This window comes from Trichosurus vulpecula, chromosome 7, assembly GCF_011100635.1.
Source record: "Trichosurus vulpecula isolate mTriVul1 chromosome 7, mTriVul1.pri, whole genome shotgun sequence".
Taxonomy (NCBI): Eukaryota; Metazoa; Chordata; class Mammalia; order Diprotodontia; family Phalangeridae; genus Trichosurus; species Trichosurus vulpecula.
Genome location: NC_050579.1, coordinates 137,817,864 through 137,842,497, shown reverse-complemented (window position 1 = coordinate 137,842,497; position 24,634 = coordinate 137,817,864). Strand labels below are relative to the sequence as shown.

The 24,634-nt window shown below is 39.0% G+C and overlaps 1 protein-coding gene across 1 annotated transcript in view; it reads left to right on the top strand.

Moving 5' to 3' along the window:
* Nucleotides 1–24,634, top strand: part of TPD52L1 (TPD52 like 1) — a 164,955-nt gene that overhangs the window by 664 nt on the left and 139,657 nt on the right. The gene's annotated exons all lie outside the window — the stretch shown is intronic.

Here is a 24,634-nt window from a genome sequence, read left to right as displayed (position 1 = left end):
GTGACCCTGCCGGGCAGAGCGACTGAAAGGATGGCCCCCTTCTCCCCCGGCGTCACTGGAAACGTTCCCCCCGCCTCCACGTGGTGATAGTGATTCCCTGTCGGGATAATGTCCAGATCTCTCTCCCCTCCTCATCCTACGTCTCCCACTTCCACTCTTCCTGTTCTCCTTCCTTCCTCCTTCCCTCCATTCCTCCTTTTTTCCATTCCTCCTTTCCTTTCCTCTTCCTCCTTTCCTGTCATTCCTTTTCGTCCTTTCTTCCCCTTCCTCCTTCCTCTCCTTATCCTCTTTTCCTTCCTCCTTTCCATTTTTCCTTCCCCTTCTTCTGCCCCTGCTTCCTTTCCGCCTTTTCTCCCCTTCATCCTTTCCTCCCCCTTTCTTCCTCCTTTCTTCCTCTTTTTCTGGCATTCTTCCTCTTTTCTTCCCATTCCTCTTCCTCCTTTCCTCTTCCTTTTTCCTTTTGCCCTTCCCTCCTCCCTCCCTCCTTTCCTCTCTTCTTCCCTTCCTCTACCCCTTTTCTCCTCTGCTCCCTCTTTCTTTCCTTCCTTTCCCTCCTTCCCTCTGCCCTTCCCTCTTTTTCCTTTCTGCTCCCCGGACCTCTTCCCGCCTCCCTCCCTCCTACCTTTTCCCTCTCACCAGCTCTTCCTTTCCTCTTGCCCCTTCCTCCCTCCTCTTCCCCTTTTCTCCTCTGCTTCCTCATTTCTTTCCCTTCCCTCTTTCTTTCCTTCACTTCTTCATTTCCTTTCCTTCCTTCCCTCTTCTTCCCTCTTTCAGCACCCCGGACTTCTTCCCACCTCCCTCCCTACCCCCAACTTTTCCTTTCCCCTTCCCTCCTTCCCCTCTCCTCCCACCTTCCTTTTCTCTCCATTTCCTCATCCATTCTCTCCTCTCTTATCTTCTCCATTTCTCCCTCTTCCCCTCCTCTCCTCTCCCTTCTCCTCCCCCCTCCCCTTCTGAGCCTTGATATTTGGGGAAGAGTTTGCATTGGGCAGAATGTTCGCTGTCAGAAGCTGGGGCCAGGGTTGGGGATTCCTGGTGGGTTGGCAGCGGTGGAAAAGCAACTGACTGTGGGTGGGAGTGAGGGAGAGACAGGTGCGAACGAATTTGAGTGCCTGAGTCAGCCCCAGGAAATTCAGCCTGGAGTGGGATAGATTTATTTTCCATCTGAGAATGTCGAAGGGTAATAAATAAATAAACAAATGACCAAACAACCTGACACTTTCTTTCTTGGAATTGCAGAAGACTTTATTTTCACCAGGAAAATGAATCATCTGTCAGAAGTAAACATCCGGGCTAAGAATGCAAAAAATGAACCTCTGAGAGTGAATTATATCAACTTCCTTTCTCTTTTAGTTCCTCTGACCTCTTCCAATGCACTTTTCTAATTATAATGTGCAAGGTATTCATTTATGTATCTTATATCCTTGAAGGTAGGGATTGTGTTATTTTTCTTATTTTTCTCTCCCTGGGGCCAAGCCCAGTGCTTTCAGCATATAAAGAGCTTAATAAATGTTTGTTGAAATGAAATGAATTTAGGGATGAGACACAGTATGGGGGAGCATTTTGGAGTTGGCCAAGGTCTAGAACTGACCAATGGGAGTACAGAAGAATTCCCCATGACTTTATTAAAAAGTAATTGCCTCCAGCATTTTCTTATATTCTAAATAGAGAAATTGTAGTGTAGAGTTTTACCATCATAAAATTAGGAAATCAGAAAAATGGTTGGTCAGATCAATGAACAGAAGATATTTGAATTCATTCTGACAGGTAGGGAATCAGTTGATCAACAATCATTTATTAATCCTTAGTATTCCAGGCAGTGTGTTCAACTCTTGGGATACAAAGAGAGGCAAAAGCTTCCTGTCCTCTAGAGGCTTACCTTTCAACAAGGTAGAAAACAAGTAAATAACCACACAAATACAGGATATAACACTTGATCCTAACCTTTTGGAACGTCACTTTGGTAGCTGAGTAGAGGATGAATTGATGTGAGGAGACATTTGATGAAAGACCAGTTAGTTAGAAGGCTATTGAAATAACCCAGGCTAAAAATACTGAAAATCCTGAACTAATCTGGCTTTGAGTATAGAGAAGGGGGACTATATGAGAGGTGATGTGAGGGTAAAAATGACAGGTACAGGTCTTGATCTATTTCGAAGTCATTAGACAATTTCAGGAACTCCAAGTTGGAGATGAAGTTATTTTCATACCCTCTGTGAATAATCAGATTCTCTGATATATTCTGTAGGCTGCCTTCTTATCTTACTACAGACTCTGTACACTGGATATTGTTGTAATAAATTTTATGTATTATAACAAATACACTTTTTTAAGTAGGCAGAGCCTTCCATTTGAAATAAAAGGTACATTTTCTGATCTTTTTCAGTTTTTCTTTTGCCTCCTTTCTGCTCAAATTCATCTTTGTCCTTTATAGTTTTAGTCCAACAAACATTTTTAAGTGTACAAAGCACTGTGCTGATGATATAGGTACAAAAAAAGTCCCCTCAAGCAACTCACGCTCTAATAAGAAGGAATATGGCATTTACAAAGATATGTGGCATAGGGGCAAAAGAGAGATTCAAGCAATGGCAAATTAATACTTATATTAAAACATAGATATTGTGCCCAGAAAAAATTTGAGGAAAGGGAAATTACTTTGACCTGAGGATCTTAGAAAAGGGATGGCATATGAGCTGGGACTTGAGGGAAAGAAAATGGTTTCAGCAGGTACAGATGAGCAGGTAGTGGGTTTTAGGCATGGAGGATGGATGAACATCATGAATAAATGATGGCAGGAGAGTATAGAAAGCGAACAGGGAATAGAAGGTAGTCAAATTTGACTGGAATATAGAGGGCATGATCCTGAAAAGGTAAGTTGGAGCTTTGTGATGGATCATACTGGAACTATGAAGATTCTTGAACCAAGGAATGGCATGGTCAGAACTATTTTCTGAAAGGTTTTGACAGCTGTGTGGAGGATGGAATGGAGGGCAAAGAGACTGGTGGTAGGAAGACCCAGGAGGATTATGTAATAGTCCAGGTAAAAGGAGATTCAGTCTTGGCCTGGATTAATGGCCTTGGGCATGGAAATGAGGGGACAGATTGGACAGGTGTAAAGGTAGAATAAATAGGATTTGGCAACTGGATGTAGGTAGTAAGAGAGAGTGAGTGTTAAAGATGATACCTGTATAGAACAAGGTTTAAAGAAATAATCCCTTAGGTACAATTTAATGTATGTGTCACTAAACCTCAACTTTTATAATCCATAAGTAATCTGCATTTTATCTAATCAACAATAGACTAGTCTTTTTTGTAGATTTTTGTTTCCAAAAAGCAACTTACCATCATCCATAGGATTTAGATCAAAATTATTTCTAATAGGGCTGGTTCCCTTTAGCAATAGTAATGATCAGATATATTTATATAGAGCTTTCATACAAATTACTTTTATTCGATTGACACTTTATTTACTCTATGTAGCAACCTCTAAAGCTAGAAAGGGAAAGCATTATCATGCTTATTTGGCAGACAAGACAACGGGCATAAAAAGGTTAAGCAAGTTGCCTAAAGTCATAATAACATGGCACATGTATATACGTGGCAAAGTCTAGATTTAAATTCCAGCCTTCTGTTTTCAAGGATATTATTCTGTTCACTCTCAAGGATTTTAACTCCCATTATAAGATAGTACTAGCTGCCTTCTTTCAGAAAACAAAACTTAAGTGAGAAACAGTTTGAAAACTGAAGAACATAACACAGGTGTGATTGATCTCCTTCATTATACTGAAGACTTGTGTGCTTTAATATAATTAATAAAGTGAACTGCTTCATGGTATAGCATACTGGGATTCAATCAGACCTGAGTTCACATCTGGCCTTTGACAGTTGCTAGCTGTGTGACTATGGGAAGGCACTTAACATCTCTCTTAAGTTTCATCACCTATAAAATGGAGGTAATAGTGCCCGTAGAATCTGCCTCACAGGGTGGCAGTGAGGTGAAAATGAGAAAAGTAAGGTCTGCAAACCCTCAAGTACTATATGAATGCATAGTGAAGTGGTATAACACTTTGCGTGTATTTACCTGAGGATATCTTCAGAGGACGTTAAAATTCCACACGCAAAACAAGTCATAGTTACCAAATTAATTCCTGAGGTTATCACTTCCATCAAATGAAATTTGGTATTTATTCTTGAGAGGAGGCATACTTCTGTTCTAGTCAAATGGAAAAAAAATACTAAGTTAAATAGTGAATGGTTCTATAATTTACGTTAACTAGTTTATTTTTGCTATAATAGCAAAAGTTTTCTTGAAAGGGGTTAAACTTCACTGGGAAATTTGTTCCCCTTTGCCTTTGTTTTTCTGTTAAATTGAGGGGGAGAAAATAAATGAAAAGAAAAAATGCTTGTTCAAAAAATTTTTTTTAATTAAATGACGGGGTTGGATTGTGTAATTTTTAAAGCTTCTTCTACTTTAATAATCGAGAATGGGCTTATAGGACTTTGCTTCTGTGATATACACTTACTTTTCAAAGGGGTGTGTGTGTGTGTGTGTGTGTGTGTGTGTGTGTAGCTCTTTGAAGGCAGGGAGTGTTTTGTTTTTATCTTTATATCTTCTGTACTTAGCACAGTACCAGGCACATAGCAGGTGCTTAATAAATGCTAGATGAATTGAATTAAAGGAAACTGAATTTCATAGGATTTCAGTCCTTGCTCATTAGTACTTGTACGTATCTCAAAAATTGTGCCCTATTTTTGTTCTGTAGCATAAAAAAGTGACTTTTCTTCCTTGATGTGTAAATCATGGTTGTTTTTTTTCTTCCACTTTTTTCTGCACAAAAATCTTTTAAAAGAAGCCTTACCGTATTTTCACTACTTCAGCTAGCTAAAAACGATTATTTTTTGAGGAGGAAAAAAAATGCTTCATATACTCCTGTTATAGCTAGGTCTTAAAAAAATGATTATATAATTCACGAGTCCCACAGTACACTGGAGGCTATATTGCATTGCTTTCCCCCTATTGATTAGATTCCTTGATTAATTAATTCTCTGTTGAGCAGTCATATTCTGTGAGGGTTCTTCAAGAAGGTTGCTAAACAACAAAGTCAGTTTCTGTTGCATCTGACAGGAAATGTCACTGAAAGACAATATACAATGATGATGTAGCTGTTAATACCAAGTAGCATTTTATACCAAATTATAGAACACTTTTTTGAATGACTTTGACAGCAGAGTTGGTTATAGTTCCTTCCCACTGGGATTTGAATTTGAAATCCCACAAAGGATTGGAAACAGCCATAAAGAGAACATAAAAATACTCACACTTTGACTTCCGTGGGCTCAGGTGATCAGTTCACAAAGAACAAGTGGTACATTTTATTTTGTTTTCTGGTCATTCAGAGCAGATTTAAGCAGCTGTTATTTATGTTTCACAGTTAAACCCAATGCTGTGTGGAGTGTAGGCAGTATCTATGCCATACATTCTCCACCTTCCCCCTTCTACCACCTCGTCATACCCTCTTCTTCTCCTCTCTCCCTTCCAATACCTCCCCCCTCCCATACTGCCTTGAGTGAGAATTAACAATCAGCTTTCCCATCAGATGCTAATTACAGCCCCTGTGGGAGTTTCATGCCCTTTCCTGGCCTAATTCCTGAGATCCCGAGAAGGTAACTGTTTACTGTTTGTAGGTGGATTCAGAGACCTGGAAATGTGACTATAGCACCTGGAGACATGGAAAGAGAGCCAGGTATTGCAAAACAAGGCTCATTCAGTATATCCTGTTGCTTTGATTTTAGATTAATTCACTCATTAGATTCCATGTTTATTAAGCACCTCTTTTGCCAAGCACTGTGGTAGGTGCTGGGGGAATTATGTTTAGTTAAGATAGGACCTTTGTCCTCATGGAGCTTGTAGTCTGGTAGGGAATGATAAGACAGAAACACAGATAGCTATATAATATGCCATATTACATGGTAAGTATTGAGAGAAATGATTATTAAATAATCCATCATTGAGGAGATCCAGGGTTTTTTTCCCTTCCTACCTCCTCTTTCTCTATTGGCTCTAGTCTGCATCTGAAGGACACTGTTGATAATGGTATTGGATTAACTTTCTCCTCAATCTTGTTTAGACCCCACCCAAGTTGGGAAGCTCCTTGTGTTCTACTCCGACTTTGGGGGATGGCGGAGTAGATCCTTTGTCTAGATTGCCTGAGGCTGGAGGGGAATGGTCTGGGAGGAGAGTGATCAAAGTCTTGCCCCCAGCCTCTCTTTGGAATGGGTCCACCTCTCAAACTATTCATTCTTCTCATTAATTATTAATCAGATTTGATTGCCACCCTTAGGAACACCCACTTTTCCAAGGGCATATAAGCATTGAGTAGGTTCCACGAAGGATCTTGGCATTCTAGAGCACTGACCTCTTCAATCCACAAGCTAATTAATAAAATGATTGATTACTCAGAAACTATGTTCCTTGAGCCTTTTTATGTCACAGTACTTTAAAAAAGTTGCAAAACAAATATTTTGTGAAGTAGGGGGTGGAGAGAAATCACCATCAAGGGGTGTAGATTAGTGAAGGCTTCCTAGAGGGAGTGGCATTTGAGTTGATCTTTAAAGATGAGAAATAATTTAACTTGTGAAAAGACGGAAGGAAGACATTCTAGGCATAGACCACAGTGTAAGTAAGCAAAGTCTTAAATTCCACCAGGGAAAAGAAATCAGTATCTGTTTAAGGCAGCTCACTTCAATTTTAGACAGGCCTAATTATTAGGCTGCTTGTCCTTTAGGGTTGAAATCTGCTTCCAAGTGTCACTGGTAGTCCAAAGGGCATTTTTTCCATAGGGATCAAAGAAAAGGAATGTTAATGCCCGATTTCAGGACCCTTGTCAGTGATCATAGTAGTAAGAGTAGAGAACAGCATGGCATCTTGAGGATTATGCATATTCATTGAGAATGATTACCTGGAAAAATTACCTTAACTCTCCCATCTTATTCTTTTCCCACATCACTGTAATTTTCAAATCCCTATTTAGTTCAGTCACATAATGCATTGAAACTCTCTCTTCTAAATTAGTTTGTAGTGAGTCAATTAAGGATGTGTAAAGGTTGACCAGTAACTGCACATTATCACACTGTTACTATCCTACTTGTTGGATAATTAAGAGAGAAGCTATAATTTATTTCAAAAACAGCCTGAATTGAGAGTTATTGTTAAAGTGTCAGGGACGGTAAAAAAATATTTTAATGAGTTTATGAATTGCCCAAAAAGAAGGTTTGGGCCTTTGAGGAGGGATGAATTTTTAATAGTAGTTTTTCATAGTGTGCAGTGTTTATGAGTGTGTTTTGATGTAGAAGGAATTAAATCCCAAAATTAAATCAAAACTCATTAAGAATACCCCTTATTTGGCAACTTCATTGAATTGTTCCTAGACCTGCTTCTCTAAGGTATTGTCTTTATTTCACTGGCGGTGCTAGGATTTAACATAGCAATACATATATTTTGTGTGTGTGTGTGTGTGTGTGTGTGTGTGTAAGTGTAACTTTATTTACTTCCAGATTTCTAGCCATAGTTATTTCAGTCAGCCAATAAACATTTATTAAGTGTCTATTACATGCTAGGCACTGTGCTAAGCACTGGCAGTACAAATTAGAAAAAGAAAGGCCCTGTCCTCAAGGGGCTTACAATTTAATGGGGAAGCCAACACACAAAAGGAAGCTGAAAGGGAAAGGGGGCGCAGAGATATGATGAAGTCTAGAGGAGGGTAGCCAAGTTGGAAATGAAGAGAGGTCTAGCCTGTACACCCTCCTTCAGTGGAGATTCTGGGAGGAATTCTGTCTTCCAATGGGAGGGGCCCTAGGGGCAGTGGGTACTGATGAGATGAGGGTTCAAGGGCCGATGTGATCTTGCAGGATGAAGAGGTTCCTGGAGCATATTGGAAAAGTCTGGGGGAGTGCAGAAATTCCCAGGTGGGAAATCAAGAGATGGCTGGCTTTCGTTCCCTCCATAAATGGTTATTTGTATATTATGTTATACTTTTTCTGCTGAAATATCTTTATATAGATTCCGTAACCCTTTGAGAACGTGCAAGATACTAAAGCCTTATGATTAGCGATTGTTATTGGCACAGCTTGTCAAAAACCCCTACAAATCAAGCTGTTAAATTCACGAAATAAAACTTGGGGAAAAAAGCCCTTTGTACTTCTCTAAAGTCTCTTGTCAGTTGACCCATTTTGGCTCTTTGATTTTCTCAGATACACATGATATTGAACCAGGAGCAAAACTTAGGAGCACAGAAAATACCAATAAATATTTCCCAACATCTTGGCTTCCAAAATAGGGTCATTTCTGCATAAAGAAGTTTGAGAAGTACTTACCTTTGATGGATGAAAAGAGAATGAAGGGGAAGGGAACAAGCATTTATTAAGAGCCTATTATGTGCCGGGTATTGCGCTATGTACTTTATAGATATTTGATCTCATTTGATCTAGACTGAACTAGAAAGAAAATCGTAATCCTGGTGTTTTATCTAAATCTGAGGTCCCCAACCAAAGATTTTCAAATAAATAATGTGATACCTACCAACATTATTTTACATGCCTTGAAAACTCCTGAGAGCTTGCCACCAACTCCTGCCTGCCAAGGTACTTGGACCATCAAGTGGGTTATCCATCAGGAATCCTAGATGTCAAGGTAGGGCCCCCATCCATGAGCTTCAGGCACCTTTAGTGGTAGTGGAGTTGTTTTGGGGATTAGGATGTGAATATTTGAGATAAATCAGATGAATAATATAGATCAAATAAAGTGAGGAAACTATTGGTCTGCTATATGTTTCTTTCCAAATGTGGTTAATTCAAACCAAATAACCTACCCAGCTTAATCACCAGTCTTCATTTCAGTACTTCAGTAGTTTAAGTCTTTTAAATTAGACCTCCTCAATTTTCAGTAATTTCTGCAAATGGAGGGAAGCATAATTTAAAATGGACTTGATATTTATCTTTGCTCTCTCTGTTTGTTGTATCATTAAATATGCATGTTTTTAATGTTTGAAAATATTTCAGACATAAAAATGGTGCCACAGTTTGAAAACCTAACTCAAAATGAAGTGGAAATTTATTGAGCTTTTTCCACATTGTCTCATGCTGCTTGATCCCTCACTTCACCTAGGGGATCAATAGCATTACCAGTAAGGCAGATGCAAAGTCCAGAATACATAGAGTTGACCTGTCTCTGAGTTTGTCTATTTGACTTGTGCTTTTGCTAGCGCTGAGGAAGGTAATGAAATAATTTTGTTTAAAGGGCCTTTCCTAATATCTGAGCCCAGCTGAGGCTGGTTACCAGAAAAAGAAGAGTGAGCAGAGAAGAAAATAATGAAAATGGAGGAGTTAACTGGGTGAGAATATGAATTGAAAATTGAAAAATGAGTTTTTCTCATCATATATAACTATGCTTACTTTAGCTATAAGATTTTAAAATCCCAAATTTAAAATTTCTATCCCTATTATTTAGCAATTTCCTCCTCGTGGGTCATAAAATATTTACTCTTGAGTGACCCATCCTTCTCCCTTCAGTTGTACCTCCCTCCATTTTTTCCTTCATTTTCCCCAAATGCTTCTTATTTTGTATTTTTGAAGTGAATAGTTTGTTTCCTATTTATTTTCTGATTCTTCTGGAAATTTGTACACAAATTAGATATTTTCAGGTTCTAATAGTCCCACAATTTTTATTCTGCATGCTATATCTAATTTGCTGAATAAGCACTGCAACTTTGATGAATATACATAATTCTAGCTCTGCTACTTGTTACTTCTGTGTCTAGGCTTTTTTTGCTTGTTTGTTTATTTGGGTTTTTGCTTTGACTTCTCTGGACCTCACTTTTCCTTTCTTTAAAATAAGGGAGTTGGACTGGTCGAACTCTAAGGTCCTTTTACAGGCCTACAGCCTACGATCCTAAGATCCTTTTCCGTTCTTAGAAGTAATTTAGTGAGTAGAGAGATGCCAAAGTAGAGAAAAACAGATAATGTCATGGATAGTGAGATGATAGATAAAGCATTTGATAGGGAGGTAGCTTTTCATTTTTCTCGACAAAAACAATTCCTCTGACAAATCATTAATGACATCACTCATAAGAAGAGACCATCCATCCTAAAATATTCTGTAGTAGGCCCTAAATCTCCACTTTAAATATAGTCATTTAACTCAAGCTTATTCTATCTTTGGTATACCTCCTACCACAAAATTAAATTTAGTTTTCTGAAGTCAAGCAAAGATGAGTAGATGGTACAGAAAGAAATCAGGTTATGAGGTGGGATGGTAGAACACCTAGAACATACGCAGAATTTTCTCCTGAAATAAAATTTTACCTCCTAAAATAAATGGCAACTTTAAAAAAAAGTTTTAAATAATTGTAAATGTTTGTTCTATAGTTTTACCCTTTACTTATTTGCAACTGATCTTCCTAAAAATATTAAATTGGGAATAACTTTTTTTCCCTCAAAATGCACAAATTTCATGAGTTTGGAAAACACTCATTGAGTACCTACTATTCCTCTGGGACTACTCTAGATGTGGTTCCTGCCCTCTGGGAGGTTATAATCTAGTATTGGAGGTGATGAGTAGACAAAACAACTATACTACAAATAAGAATGTGACCAGTGCCCAAAAGAGGCACTGTGTGAGGTAAATAAATGTCAAGACTTCACAGGGAAGATATGTATAAATATATATCTATATCTATACTAAGAATTGTTTAAAAATCAAGAAATAGGGAAGTGGAAAAATTCTGAGGCTGTGAGAGTCTGATGGCTCAGCCTCTGGGAAAGTTTACCCTGAAACTTTTTGTTCTTTCTTCTGGTTCTGGTTTAAAGGTTTGCTCAGTAAGGATAGGGTCACTGTGACCTGCTTTCCTTTACTGTAAAAGTACTGTGGAAGAATGGAGAGGGTTTCCCGCTCCCCTTATCCTATTCTCCTTCTTTAGATCTACAGATGTCACCTCAGTTGTAATCATTAACTAAGGGAATGGGAATTGGAGTATCTGTGCCTCGATTTCCCCGTTCTTTGTCTAGCTTTCGTGCTCAGATTGTAAGTCCACCTTCTAGCCAATGGTGAGAAGGGTCAGAGGTGGGCGGGAATTCTCTTGTGTTAGGTATAATTATTGGTGCTTTGCCCTTTGTAAAGCGCCTCCTTTGCTGGTTCTGCTCTGTGCTAGCAGAGGACTCCCAATTCTCGTGAATTGAATAAAATTTATTTCTGTTCCCACCCTGAGATGGCTTTTTATTAACTTTTAATTGGTGAGGGTCTTTCATCCCACATAGGCACCAAGAAAATACTATGAGAGTTCATGCTCCTGGAGTATTGTGTTCAATTCTGGGTGTCACTGTTTAGAAAGGACACTGATTATCTGAAGGACATCTAGGGAAGGGCAGCTAGAAATGGCAAAGATTATTAAGAGGTGTTTAGCCTGGAGAAGATTCACTAGGGTGGGGGAGGGGATGGGAATGTCATGATAGCTATGTTTTGTTAAAAGAGGAATAATCAAGGTAATCAAGAAAAAGAACAAGAAAAAGAAATTGCAAGGGACTTACTAAAGTTGAACTGTTTTGTTTACATTCCTACATGGAAAGATGATGTGTATGATTCATGAGACCTCAGTATTAGGGTAGCTGAAGGAAATATGCATGTGTGTGTGTGTGTGTGTGTGTGTATGGGTACATACATACATACATATATATACATATATATATATATATATATATATATATATATATATATATATATATATATAGACAGAGGGCACAGGGTGAGTTGAAGATGAAGGGAAGATATCTAAAAGAAATAAAATCAAATTAAGGGATGAGAGAGGAATATATCGAGAGAGGGAGTAAGGGAGAGATAGAATGGGGTAAATTATCTCGCATAAAAGTGGCAAGAAAAAGCAGTTCTGTAGGAAGAGAAGAGAAGGCAGGTGAGGGGGGAATGAGTGAATCTTGCTCTCATCAGATTTGACCTGAGGAGGGAATACCATACATACTCAATTGGGTATCTTACCCCACAGGAAAGAAGGAGGAAGAAGATTAAAAAAGGGGGGGATGATAGAAGGGAGGGCAGATGGGGATGGTGGCAATCAAAAACAAACACTTTCGAAAGGGGACGAGGCCAAGGGAGAAAATTCAATAAAGGGGGATAGGTTAGGAAGGAGCAAAATATAGTTAGTCTTTCACAACATGAGTATTGTGGAAGGGTTATACATAATGATACACATGTGGCCTGTGTTGAATTGCTTGACTTCTTAGGGAGGGTGGGTGGGAAGGGAAGAGGGGAGGGAATTTGGAACTCAAAGTTTTAAAAACAGATGTTCAAAAACAAAAAAAAAAAAACAAGTTTCTGCATGCAACTAGAAAATAAGATACACAGGCAATGGGGCATAGAAATTTATCTTGCCCTACAAGAAAGGAAGGGAAAAGGGGATGGGGGGAGTGGGGTGACAGAAGGGAGGGCTGATTGGGGAACAGGGCAACCCGAATATATGCCATCTTGGAGTGGGGGGGAGGGTAGAAATGGGGAGAAAATTTGTAATTCAAACTCTTGTGAAAATCAATGCTGAAAACTAACTAAATAAATAAATTTAAAAAAAAAGAGGGATAGATTTTGGTTCCAAAGGTCAGAACTAGGAGTAATGGGTAGAAGCTGCAGAGAGGCAAAATTAGACTTGTCTGATGCCTCAGGAGAGAGTGGGGTTGATTGTCCTTTATTGGAGGACTTCAAGCAGAGAATGGATAGCCACTTGTCAGGGATGTTGTGGGGATTTTGCCTTTGGTTATGGGTTCAAGGAGATGACCACTGAGATCCATTCTACCTCTGAAATTGTGTAATTTGGTGGTTGCTTTTGGCAAAGGGTATAAAGGAATATTTTACTTTCCTGAGTTGGGTCTTGAAGAACAGGATTGTTCAAGAAGCAGAGACTGTTAGAGGGGGAAAGGGAGAATGGGAGGGGAGAGGTGGAAAGGAACTGGGTAAGAAAGGGGAAAAAATACACACACACGTTAAAGATATATGCTAATAGGTCAACTGTCAGATCCTAGTATGCTTTTGAGTTGGAATTGGTAAATTTTTGTATTGTGATTCTAATTCTTCACAAATAGTTTAATAATTAAGAACTAGGTTTGTGATTTTATTGCTATAAGTAACTCCCAGATGAGGAAATTCCCCTCTACCAATGTAGGTTAGGACCTTCTCTCAAATTTATAGTCTGAGAGCTGCCTAGAAAGTGACCTGCCCCAGGGTCACACAGCCAGTATGTGTCAGAGACAGGCCTTGAACATTTGAAGTGTGTTCTTATCCGCTATACCCTGCTGTGTTTCATTTTATAGTTGAGGAAAAGGAGACCCAGGGCAGTTCAGTGATTTGCTTCAAAGGTCACAAAGGGATGACACATCAAAAGCTGGACTTGAACCCAGGTCCTCCGACTTCAGAGACAGTGTCCTTCCTGTTGTGCCACACCTCTTCCTCCATTGAATAAAACATAGACAAAAAAATCTGTATTCTTTGACTTTTCAGTTAGGAAGTTTTATTTTTCTGCTACAGTGTAGCTTTGGTGAAGAAATGATAGAATACGTTAGAGATATAATATGTTCTAGGTGACAGAACTTGAGAAATCTAGTGTATTTGTTGCTTAGCAGCATGCTTGGGACCTTTGAGGATTCCCAGACACTTTTGATAGCCTAGACAGTTCTGTGCTTCAAAGAGACTTGAAAGAGCATCTGTAATCTATTTTTCTTTTGGACCAAGACTCAAATATGAATGTTTATGAATTAGCACTGGAGGGTTGTAGCACCATATTTCTAAATTTTTATTTTCAAAACAAAGCCTTAAATTATACTCTTTAATACGATGCTGTGCATTTCAATTTAGGATTATTCTGAATAGGTTTTTACTACAGTATATATTCCAACAAAAGGTTTTATAATGAAAAGTGTTAGGGTGACTTCAGGAATTTTCAGAACTTTACTATTTTTAAATAATAAGGTATATGTCTAATGCAAATTTGTAATACTGACTGATAGTAGCTTGAGCTGTCTGACAGAGTCTCAATATGAAATTCAGGGATTCTTTTTTTCTTTCTCCCACATCTAATTTACAGAGGGAGTTATATCTGCTTCTAGAAACCAGAAAAAAGGAATGTCAGACATATCATTTAGGATATTATAAATGTTTACCAGTATATGAATTTTCTGTTGTGTCCAACTATTTATTTCCTTTCCCTTCTTTTGCTTTTGTGAATTGTGGGAAGGAACATCTAGCTGAATAATTGGAATATATTGTTTATTTTCAGTAGTTAGGTACAGTTATATGCATGTGTGTAGTATATATATGTGTGTGTATGTACATATACACATATTTTCCTACCTTATGTGACCACAACATATAACACCACTGCATTCAAGACAGTGTTGATTTTAAATCAGAAAAATGACATACAGAGTTTAGACTTAACTATTGAATTAAAAAAAAAAGATGACAGGGAAATAAGCTTGAAATTACTAGCCTGATAATATTTTAGGACTGAGACCATTGGATTCTTATTGGTTTAGTAGGGTTTCTTGCCTGGTAGGGACATAAGTAGTAAAATGATTGTTTGAAGGAAGGAGCTCTGAGCCTTAATCTTATTGTGACAGGTGTCCCAAAAGTCCTAGTGTAGTATTAAGCTATGAAAACTTAACCTTGTTCTCCCTATGTACAGTGGTGGAGTCTATATTAGAAGCCCTTAGGTCCCTTTTTCATTGCTTTCTGTAGCCACATTTAATAGGTCCAGAAAGAATAAATAAGCAGATATAGTCTACTTACATTACCCTAGCCATTCACATTATTAAGAAATAATCTAAACATTATTATGCTTACCTAGGCACTGATATTTACACCATAGATGGTGGTGTTCAGGTCTTTAGATAATACTTAATTCCTTGATAGGTTAAGAAAAGTAGAGAAAAATATACAAGTTGGGGTTGGGGATAGAGGGGGCGATGAGAGTGTCTACTACTCTCAATAGAGTCTGAATCTTTTTCCTGCAGTCATTTTTGAACTGCTTTTTGCTGGTGATTTGTTATTAGACATTCCCAGATGTGAAAACATTGTAGAACTGGGTGAATCTGTCAACATCTAGTCAAATACACCTTGCCATTCTGTGCCCATGTGTCTAGAATGATGGAATGTTAGATTAAATGTTAGAAATTACTTAGAGCAAATGCCACTATTTATAATTGTAGAAACCAAAATGTAGAGGGTTAAGTGGCTTCCTGAAGGCCCCACAGGTTCTTAGGTGAAGATCAAGATGGAGAACCTAGGTCTGTAGACTCCTAATACGATATTCTTTCCATCATACCAAGCTGCCTCCTCAAATATATTGCAGGCTGCTGGGAGAGTATAGGAGGTATCTTCCTTTTTTTTGTTGCTTTAGGCCTCCTTAGCACCATATCCAAGATCTAACTAGTTAATTCTTGTTGAAATGAATAGCATTGGAACATTAGAAAAAAGACATCAAGTTATCAACAAGTCTGTAAATGATGTCTTTATTATGAAGAAGTGTTATGGTGTATGAACATGAGTCCTGATTGTTGACTGTGCAATAATATTAGTTCACATAAACACAGCACTTTAACATTTGTCAAATGCTGTCCATGCCTTGTCTCGTTTGATTCTCACAACAGACCTGTGCTGTAGGGCGCTGTTATGATTCCCATTTTAGAGATGAGGAAACTGAGGCTGAGATAATGTTTGAATCGAGAACATTCTACCTATAAGTTGATTACCCTATCTACTATATCATGCTGTTATACCCAGCTTCTGAGTCTATTTCATCTGTAGGAGTGTCATGTTTAGTGACTACAGATGCCAGGAGAAATTTCCAAGAATGACATTGTGGAATAGTCACTACAAAGTATTGAAACTGTACCTTCTGTAGCTGCTGGGCTGATCCGGTGAAGGATCTCTAGGACTCCAGAAGGTAGTTACTCTACCTGTAGGTGCTGACCATTCTGTTAATCAGGGATGCACTAGGCTGAGGCAGCCTAGCCTGCATGCCTAGAGGGACAACCTGAAGGCATGTCAAATTGGAGATGGTGTCTGAGAAGCATTTCCTGACCCTCCCGAACAAAGTGAGCTCCAGCTTGGCATATGTAGAAGGCTATTATTCTGAGCTTGAAGCCCAGGTGTGGTCACAAACTGGGAAAGATAAGCTTTCCTGGTGTGTAAACTAGTGCTTGGAATGAAAATTGGAAAGTTGCTGATTTATAGTAGGCCAGACTTCTCCAGAACATTTGAGAGATAACTATGTTCCATATATATCTATATCTATATCTATATCTATATCTATATCTTTATCTATATCTATCTATGTATAGGAACATCTTCTACAACTCTGTAGTGATTTTGAAAAAAAAGAGCAGAGAATAAATAGCGAAGGAGGTCAGTGTCACTGGATCAAAGATTGTGTGGGGAAGTTGTAAAAAGACTGGAAAGGTAGGAGGAGGTTAGTTTATAAAGTTATTTGAATGCCAGAGGATTTTGTATTTGATCCTGGAGGTGATAGAGAGCCACTGGAATTTATTGAGTCGGGGGTGGGGGGGTGACATGGTTAGACCTGAGCTTTAAGAAAATAACCTTGGTGACAGAATGAAGGCTGGATTAGATTGGGGGCAGACTTATGGCAGGCAGACCCACCAGCAGGCTATTAGAATAGTGAAGGTGTGAGGTGATGAGGACCTTTGCCAGAGGAGAGAAGGGAGAGTATTTGAGAGATGTTTCCTAGGTGAAATTGACAGCCCTTGGCAACAGGTTGGATATGGGGTGTGAGAAGTAGTTAGGAGTTGAGGATTGACTCTCTGGTTGTAAGCCTGGGAGATTGGGAGATTGTTGGTGGCTTGAAGAGTAATAAGAAAGTTTGGAAGGTTTGTGGATATATCGAGTTCCATTTTGGACATGCTGAGTTAAAAGATGTCTACTAATGTCCATTTTGAGGTGTTGGAAGGGCAGTTGGGGACATGAGACTGGAAGGGAGCAGAGAAGCTAGATAGGAAGATTTGATAATCATCAACCTAAAGATGGTAATTAAATCCATGAGATTTGGATGAGATCTCTAAGTGGAACTATTATAGAGGGAGAATAAAGGGAGGCCCAGGACAGAGCCCTCTGGGACACCTACAGTGAACATGACCTGAATGAGGATATAGTGAAGGAGACTAAGAAGTGGTCAGATAAAAAGGAAAAGCAGGGGAGATCGGTGTCCCAAAATCCTAGAGAAAAGAAAGTATCAAGAAGAGGATGGTCAGCTGTGTTAAAGGCTGCAGATTGGTCAAGAAGAATGAGAATTGAGGAAAGGCCTTTGGATTTGGCAATTGAGAGATCACTGGTAACTTAGGAGAAAGCAGTTTCAGTGGAATGAAAGGTCCGAAATGGAATTGTTAGGAGGATAGGGAGGTGGGTTAAGAAAAGAGTGAGAGGAAAGAAAGTGGAAGCATTTGTAAATGGCATCTTGAGGAGCTTGGACAGTAGTTAGTGGAGGTGGAAGGATCAAGTGGGGGAGTTTTGAGGAGGAGAGAGACATGGGCATGTTTGTAGGCAGTAGGGAATGAGCCGATAGAGGTTGAAGATGAGTGATAGAGTAGGGATGACTGAAAGGGCCGTCTGTTTGAGGAGCTGGGATGGAATGGGATCAATGACCTCATGAGCCTCAATCTTTTTCTTTAAGATATGTGGCAAGATTATCTGCAGAGAGAGTGGGAGTGGGGAAAACCACAGGGTGTTTGAGGAGGAGCCACTGTGGATAGGGGGATAGTGAGTTGACAAGGGAAGTATAGAAGGATTGCCTAGTAATCCTAGTTGAGATTGGCCCAGTTGAGGTTGTCTAACATGAATTTGTAGTGGACTCAGTCAGAATGGTTGCATGATTTTCTCCACCTTTGTTCAACAGCATGTGTGAAGGAGTTAAGGCAGCAGCTAATCAGACTAGGTAGCTGTTGGGGTCTCTTCCAATTCTCAGATTCCATTATTCTGTATTTCTTCAATGAACAATCATAGAGCCTATTGTCCATCGCTAGAATTCAAGGATTTATAGGAGCATGTTTTATTTATTTGCTTGAGAAGGGATCTTTAAGCTTTACCAGGCTGCCACAGGGATTTGTGACACAAAAAAGCTTAAGAGGCGTCAGTCATATGAAAAAGAGTTACTCGTGTGTTCTCTTCTTCTTTACCACTGCTTGTTCAATACCCTCATCTTTACAGAACCATCATTCATTTCTGAACATCTTCATGGCAGCTCAGTGCTGGATTGAATTAGGTCTGTGAAGAAGTCAGACAGAAAAATCCCTATCAGGCACCAGAGTGAGACTTGTATCAGTGTGGAGTGATCTACTAAATGCATGACAATATTTCTTATGCACTCAACAAATATTTTATTGATTTTCCCAGATAACCTTTTAAGCAATTTTTTTTTCCTTTTGGTTCAAACCCATGATTTCTTCAGTGCAGCATACTTCTGGTATGAAAATTGGGTTTATAGAATCATACATAATAGATTTATATTTATATTATATTTATTATATTATGTTATATTTATTTATATTATTTTATATACTATATTATATTTATTTATTATATTAATATTATAGATTTACAGAATCATACATAATAGATTTAGAGTTGGAAGTAACCTTAGGAGGGCATCGAGTCCTATTCCCTTATTTTTCAGATGAGAAAACAGGCTGAGTTTGGTTCAGTGATTTTCCCAGGGTCATACAGCTTAGGTAGGATTTGAACTCAGATTTTCCTGACTCTAAGAACAGCACTCTATCCACTGTGCCATGTATCTAAGTCTTAGGGAGTTCCTTGGGTTGCTAAGAAGTTAAAGGCTTTATTTGATCTAATGTTAAGATACGATTTTGAACCATGTTAACAACTATACTCAGGACTGGTCTTACAAGTAGGTGGAGCAGATCACCACCTATATGGCATGATTTTAGAGACCTCAGGAAGAATTCTGCCCAGCTTTAGTCTTTTCCTTCCCTTCAAGTTCACAGGGAATTGAAATTCTGTACCTAGTGATTCTGTCCTTTGGCTTAAGGCTCTGACCTTTTCCGAATGTAGATGCCTTAACTGGAGGTAAAGGTCCTAAATTTTATGCTTCAGTGTGAAATAATTTGAGATTCTTTCTTGAGGGCAGCTTTTCACTTGTGAAAGTGTGAGGATAGTTTGAGGGCACACAGCACTGAGTGTACCAGCATCTTAAGTGGGTAGAAAATTGGTTTTGTCATTTAGGGGAGAAGGAAAAGAAATAGAAATGGTAGAAGATTGGATGGATAGTGACTTTTCTTACCTTGACTATGGTGAGCTTGTCCTAAACTAACCTAATTCAAGTAAGGGTTTAAATTCTAGCAGAATTTAGAGTTGGAGAGCCTAAATTGTGTAACCTTTGGCAAATGACTTTGTCTGGGCCTCGGTTTGCTCATCTGCAAAACGAGGAAGGAGATCGAATGCGCTCCGTGATCTCTGATGCCCCTTCTGATCCAGAATCCAAGAACTTAATCTACTGATCCAGTTTCCTACTTATATAAAGTATAATTCAGTCTTGCACAATTTAAAATTATTCTGTGAGCTTAATTTTAAAAATCCTTATGGTATCAAAAGAAGGGGAAATGTTTTACTTAGAATCATGGTATCTTAGTGTTGGGAGAAATCTCATCAAATCCTGCTCAATACATAATTCCCCTCTACATCATCCCAGACAGGTCAATGTTCCTGTACAATGTATTGAGAGGAATTAACTACAGCTTCAGATGTAGTGGTACGAGCTGTGCTGATTTTTTGTGGGTAGCATGTACATGTGGGGCTTTTGCTGAAAAGGGGTCATCACTGCATTTTTAACCTTTTAAGTTGCTTATTGGTAAAGACCTTAAAGTACTGACTACCAACTGCATCATTAGAACTATGTACTTCCTTGACAAGAATTCCTTATAACCATGAAGTCACAGGTCTTGGCTTTCTCATCCTCCAAAATCAGTCATTCAGCTCTGAAAATACCTTTCCAAAGTTAACAGGAATCTGAATGAAATAAGGGGCAGGTAGGTGGTGCAGTGGATAGAGTTCTAGGCCTAGAGTCAGGAAGACCTGAGTTCAAAACTTAACCCTGTTTGCCTCACTTTCCTCTTTTCTGCAATGAGCTGGAGAAGGAAATGGCAAACCATTGTACTACCTTTGCTAAGGAAACCCCAGATGGGGTCATGAAGAGTCAGACACATCTGAAATGACTGAACCACTACACAAAAGAAACAAATTCATTTCTTTCCAATCTAAAGGAAAGAACAATGGCTAATGAGTACAAGTTGAAGAGAGGCTGATTCCTGCTGGATCTGAGGGAAAATTTCCTAACAATTATAGCTATATAAAAGTAAGATTGCTGCTTCTATACTCGATGTTCCAGCTCCCCACCTCTGCACCTTGCCCATGCCTGGAATGCACTCGCTCTGCCATTCTGAACCTAGTTTTCTTTTAAATTCAACTCATACACTACCACATACATGAAACATTTCCTGATGCCCCCCTTTTAGCTGTTCCTCCTCCCCAAATTACCATCTATTTATTTTATGTAGATGTAGTTTATAATTGCATGTGCATGTTCTCATCCATGAGAATGTAAGCTCCTAGAATGCAAGAAACTATTTCATTTTGGTCATGGTATCTCAGTGGCTGACACATAACAGGGGTTTTAAAAATGGTCTACAAATAACTGTTTCCTCTCACTAGAGGTCTAAATGCAAGGGCAAGGGCTTTACCACTTTGGGGGAATGATGTATTACATGTTCCTGTTCAGATGCTGCTTAGACCAGTGGTCTCTGAGTTCCCTTCCAGCTCTGAAATTCTGTGATTCTATGATTCTTTAATCCACAAAACTATCTTAAGAGTTTAACTTGGATTGTTACTAATGGATAGGGAAGGTACTAAAATAGACAGTGATGTTATTTTTTTTGCTTCTGGTACTCTATGCTTGTTTAAACATTCTGAGAACAATTCAGTATTACTTTAAACAGAATTGGGTGTCAGTAATGTCAAAGGCCAAATTAAAATTTTAAAGCAAGATTTGTTTGAAAGGGAGTGTGCTCCCAAGAACACCTGCCACCTGCCATGGTTAATTGGACACAGCTGGTACCAAACATGACTTAAATGTTTGTTTTTAAATTTTAGTATTTTTGTAAACTACTGTAAATTATTGGCTCAAAAGAGCATACAAATTAAAAAGAAGAGCTGCATAATTCCACCCCACTCCTTAGTTTGCAATTTTATGTAGCAATTACTTGCTCATGGAGCATGGATTGCATGTTAATTACATGTGTTCAGAGTGCCCCTAATGGAAGGGAGGAAGTTACTGTTTTTGTGAAAACCTTTACTTGTTTTTCATGAACATTTAATGATGTATCAGGTCACAGTGGTATTTTGCAACCAGTTTCTTACTTTAAAAAATAAATAAATAAAAGAACAAAATAGTAGCAGCTCATGCACATTGGGCCCCATAGAAACCAAATTTAAGTATTTGGTATTGCCTACCACTTTATCTTTGCAGAAGTTTTCAACACATGCTATTATTCTGATTCTTCACAATACCTTTAAATGGCATTACCAAATTGGTGTGGTTGGTGGTTATACAGGTTGTAGGAATCTGAAGTCCCCCAGGGAGTAAAATCACTGATGTTAGAAATCAAAGGGGCAAGAATACAGTCTTTGCCTAATAATGCTTTTTCCTGTTTGGACTCTGAAAGCAGGAAGGGCAGAACTGGAGTGAGCTAATTAAGGTTACAGTGAAGTAGTGAAAGTCAAATTTAAGCTTGGGAATAATTAACACATTACCTTCAGGGCCCACACAAGGAAAACCATCAATATATAAACTTCAAATGGCCAAGAGTTCAACTGGCCCATGTCAAGGGTTGCTTATTAGAGAAATGGATGCACAACTTTGGTAACAAATGAGACTCGAGGGAATTTCTCTGTATTCAGGCACAAGGTAGGGACTAGAGAAATCAGATATCTCAGTGTTACAGCATTGAGAGGCCAACTGACCTACTGTACCTCAGGAAATGTAAACACTTTTCATGAGAAAAAGAAACCCATAAGAGAAGTGAAAGGGAGAAACCAAAGTTCCCCAGGGCTTAGAGTATCAGGACTATCCCCAGGATGTCTTGTGTTCTTTGCTTCTAGGGCAGTCTGATCTTGCCTGACCTCTTGTAGGGAAGGTAGGACTTGGCCAGTCAGATTATCGATTGTACGAGTGGATCAGGAATGAGAGGGCAGCTGTTGAGTTTGTTGTCCAGGTATTTTTCATCATCACTAAAAACAAACCTGGGTTAAATAGCTTAAAACTAAAGAAGGAATCTTAGCAACAAGATAAAATAGGAAAGCCTTTTAAGGAGGCAGTGGTATGATGGAACCTCCGACAGGTCTCCAAAAGCCAGGTATATTCTAGAATCACTTCAGTCCATCAACATTTTTTTTATTAAGCACCCACTGTAGCCACCAGCGATAAAAACATGAAAGCAAAATTGTCTCTGTATGAAGCAAATTAAATAGAAATTGTGTGTTCTCTAGGAGATAGTACTTGTGGAGAGAGAAAGCATGTACAGAAAGCAAGCTAACTTAAACATTAGACAAACCCACAATTGCTGTCCTGCATTTATGTTAACTATGAGCCAAGGGGGCAGTGTATTTTAGGGAGTCACAGGAAGAAAAGGAGTTCTAGAGTTTTGATTAGGATGAGGGGCAAAGGAAAGCATTGCCTCTCATTAAATTAGTCAGAGAAGGTGCGGTTGAGGGGGTGGGATTTGGAAACTGCTTGAGTTGAAAGAAGGTGAAAAGCCATCAAGCTCAAGTGGGTTTAATGCTATGTTCTGTGCTTTGCATACAGCCTGCAAAGAGCTCAGAGGGTAATGAAAAGGAAGGGCACCGGACTTGGCATCACAAGGTCTGGGTTTGATGGCCAGACCTGCTCCTTACAAGCTATCTGGTCTAGAGTAAGTCACTTCTCTAGGCCTCAGATTCTCTATCCGTAAAATAAGGGATTTTGAATAGTTCATTGCTAATCTCTTTCATCTGCTTGTACAAATCCAGTCCTCTCTCTGAGGTTCAAATTCTCATCTGTAAAACAAGAGTACCCATATCGCAGGATTATTATAAGGGAAGCGCTTGGCAAGCTTGAAATATTAGGTGATTGTGAATTATTGTAATTATGTTTTATATTATCATTTTATATTATTACTTCATAGATAATATCATGTATCACATCATGTCATGTCACATATCATGCCATCTTATTTTATCTTTTATTATATTATATCATATATTGTTATCATAAAGGTTCTATGATTCTGATACTAAATTTTTTCTGAGAGGCAGAGGGAGTAGGCAGGGAAGTCACAGACAGCTGAAAGTCATCTGTGTCACCTCTCACTTTACTGACGAGGAAACTGAGGCTGAAGGTTATGCACAATTTTTAACAAGGTTACACAGTTAATTGCAGAGCTGGAGGCAATAATAGTAATAATACCTGACTTCTGCAGGATTTTAAGATTGGCAAAGCACTTAGCATAAATTATCTTTTGCTCCTCACCAGAAACCCTTCAGGTTACTGCCATGGCCTCCCAAGGGAAGTTCAGTGATTTGTTCAGGATCACACGGCTAGTAAGGAAGGGTCTGAGGCCAAATTCAAAGCCAGGCCTATCCTGACTCCATCGTAGCAGGCTGCTTCTGTAGAGCCCAGGTCCCAGAAGCACCAAGTTGAGGACATTTGTAGGGTCATAGAATCATTGGGTCAGGGTGACCCAAGGAGTTAATTAAGCCAACATCAGAGGCTATTATAACTGAGTCTTAAGTTGCTGGGCTTAGAAAATTATGGAGCTTGTTTGCAGCTGCATCAGCAACCACATCTGTCTTTCCCATAGACCATAGGATGTAGAGCTGGAAGAGAGCTCAGAGGCCTGGGGAATTTGAGCAACTTGCCCATGATCACAGAGGTAATAAATGTCGGAGATGAGATTTGAACCCCTCTGATTACAAACTTTTTATTTTACTCCATAATCAGCCCTCTTTCCACTTTCTGCCCTTTAACCAGCTGGAGTTTTGAGAGTAGTATCTTAATAGATAAAATAAGTAAGGGTGAGAACCTGAAATTCTATTCAAATCATATTAGCTCCACCTTCATGCAAGTCAGCATCAGCTTTTTAGACACTTTCTGGCATGCTTAGGAGAGACTTCCCATTATTTCCATCCATTTGAACCCTTCTTTTTCTTTAGGATAATCACAGATTCTGTCTTTCCCAGGAAGCCTTCCTGCACAGTCCTTCCTTCCCCTCTCCTCCCTGCCCCACAGTAATATCTCCCACCTCTCATTTCTTGTAGAAATATCGCCTTATATCCTTCTAACTTGTTTCACACTAATATGCCATGTTCCATCTTCTTATTAGATCATAAGCCCCTTGAGGACACGGCATTCAGTTAAACTGGTCTTCACTTTGCGCCTTACACACAACATTCTGTGTTTCATCTCCATGCCCTTTCATTGGCTGCCCCCATGCCTGTAATTCCCTCCTTCCTTGCCTCTTATCT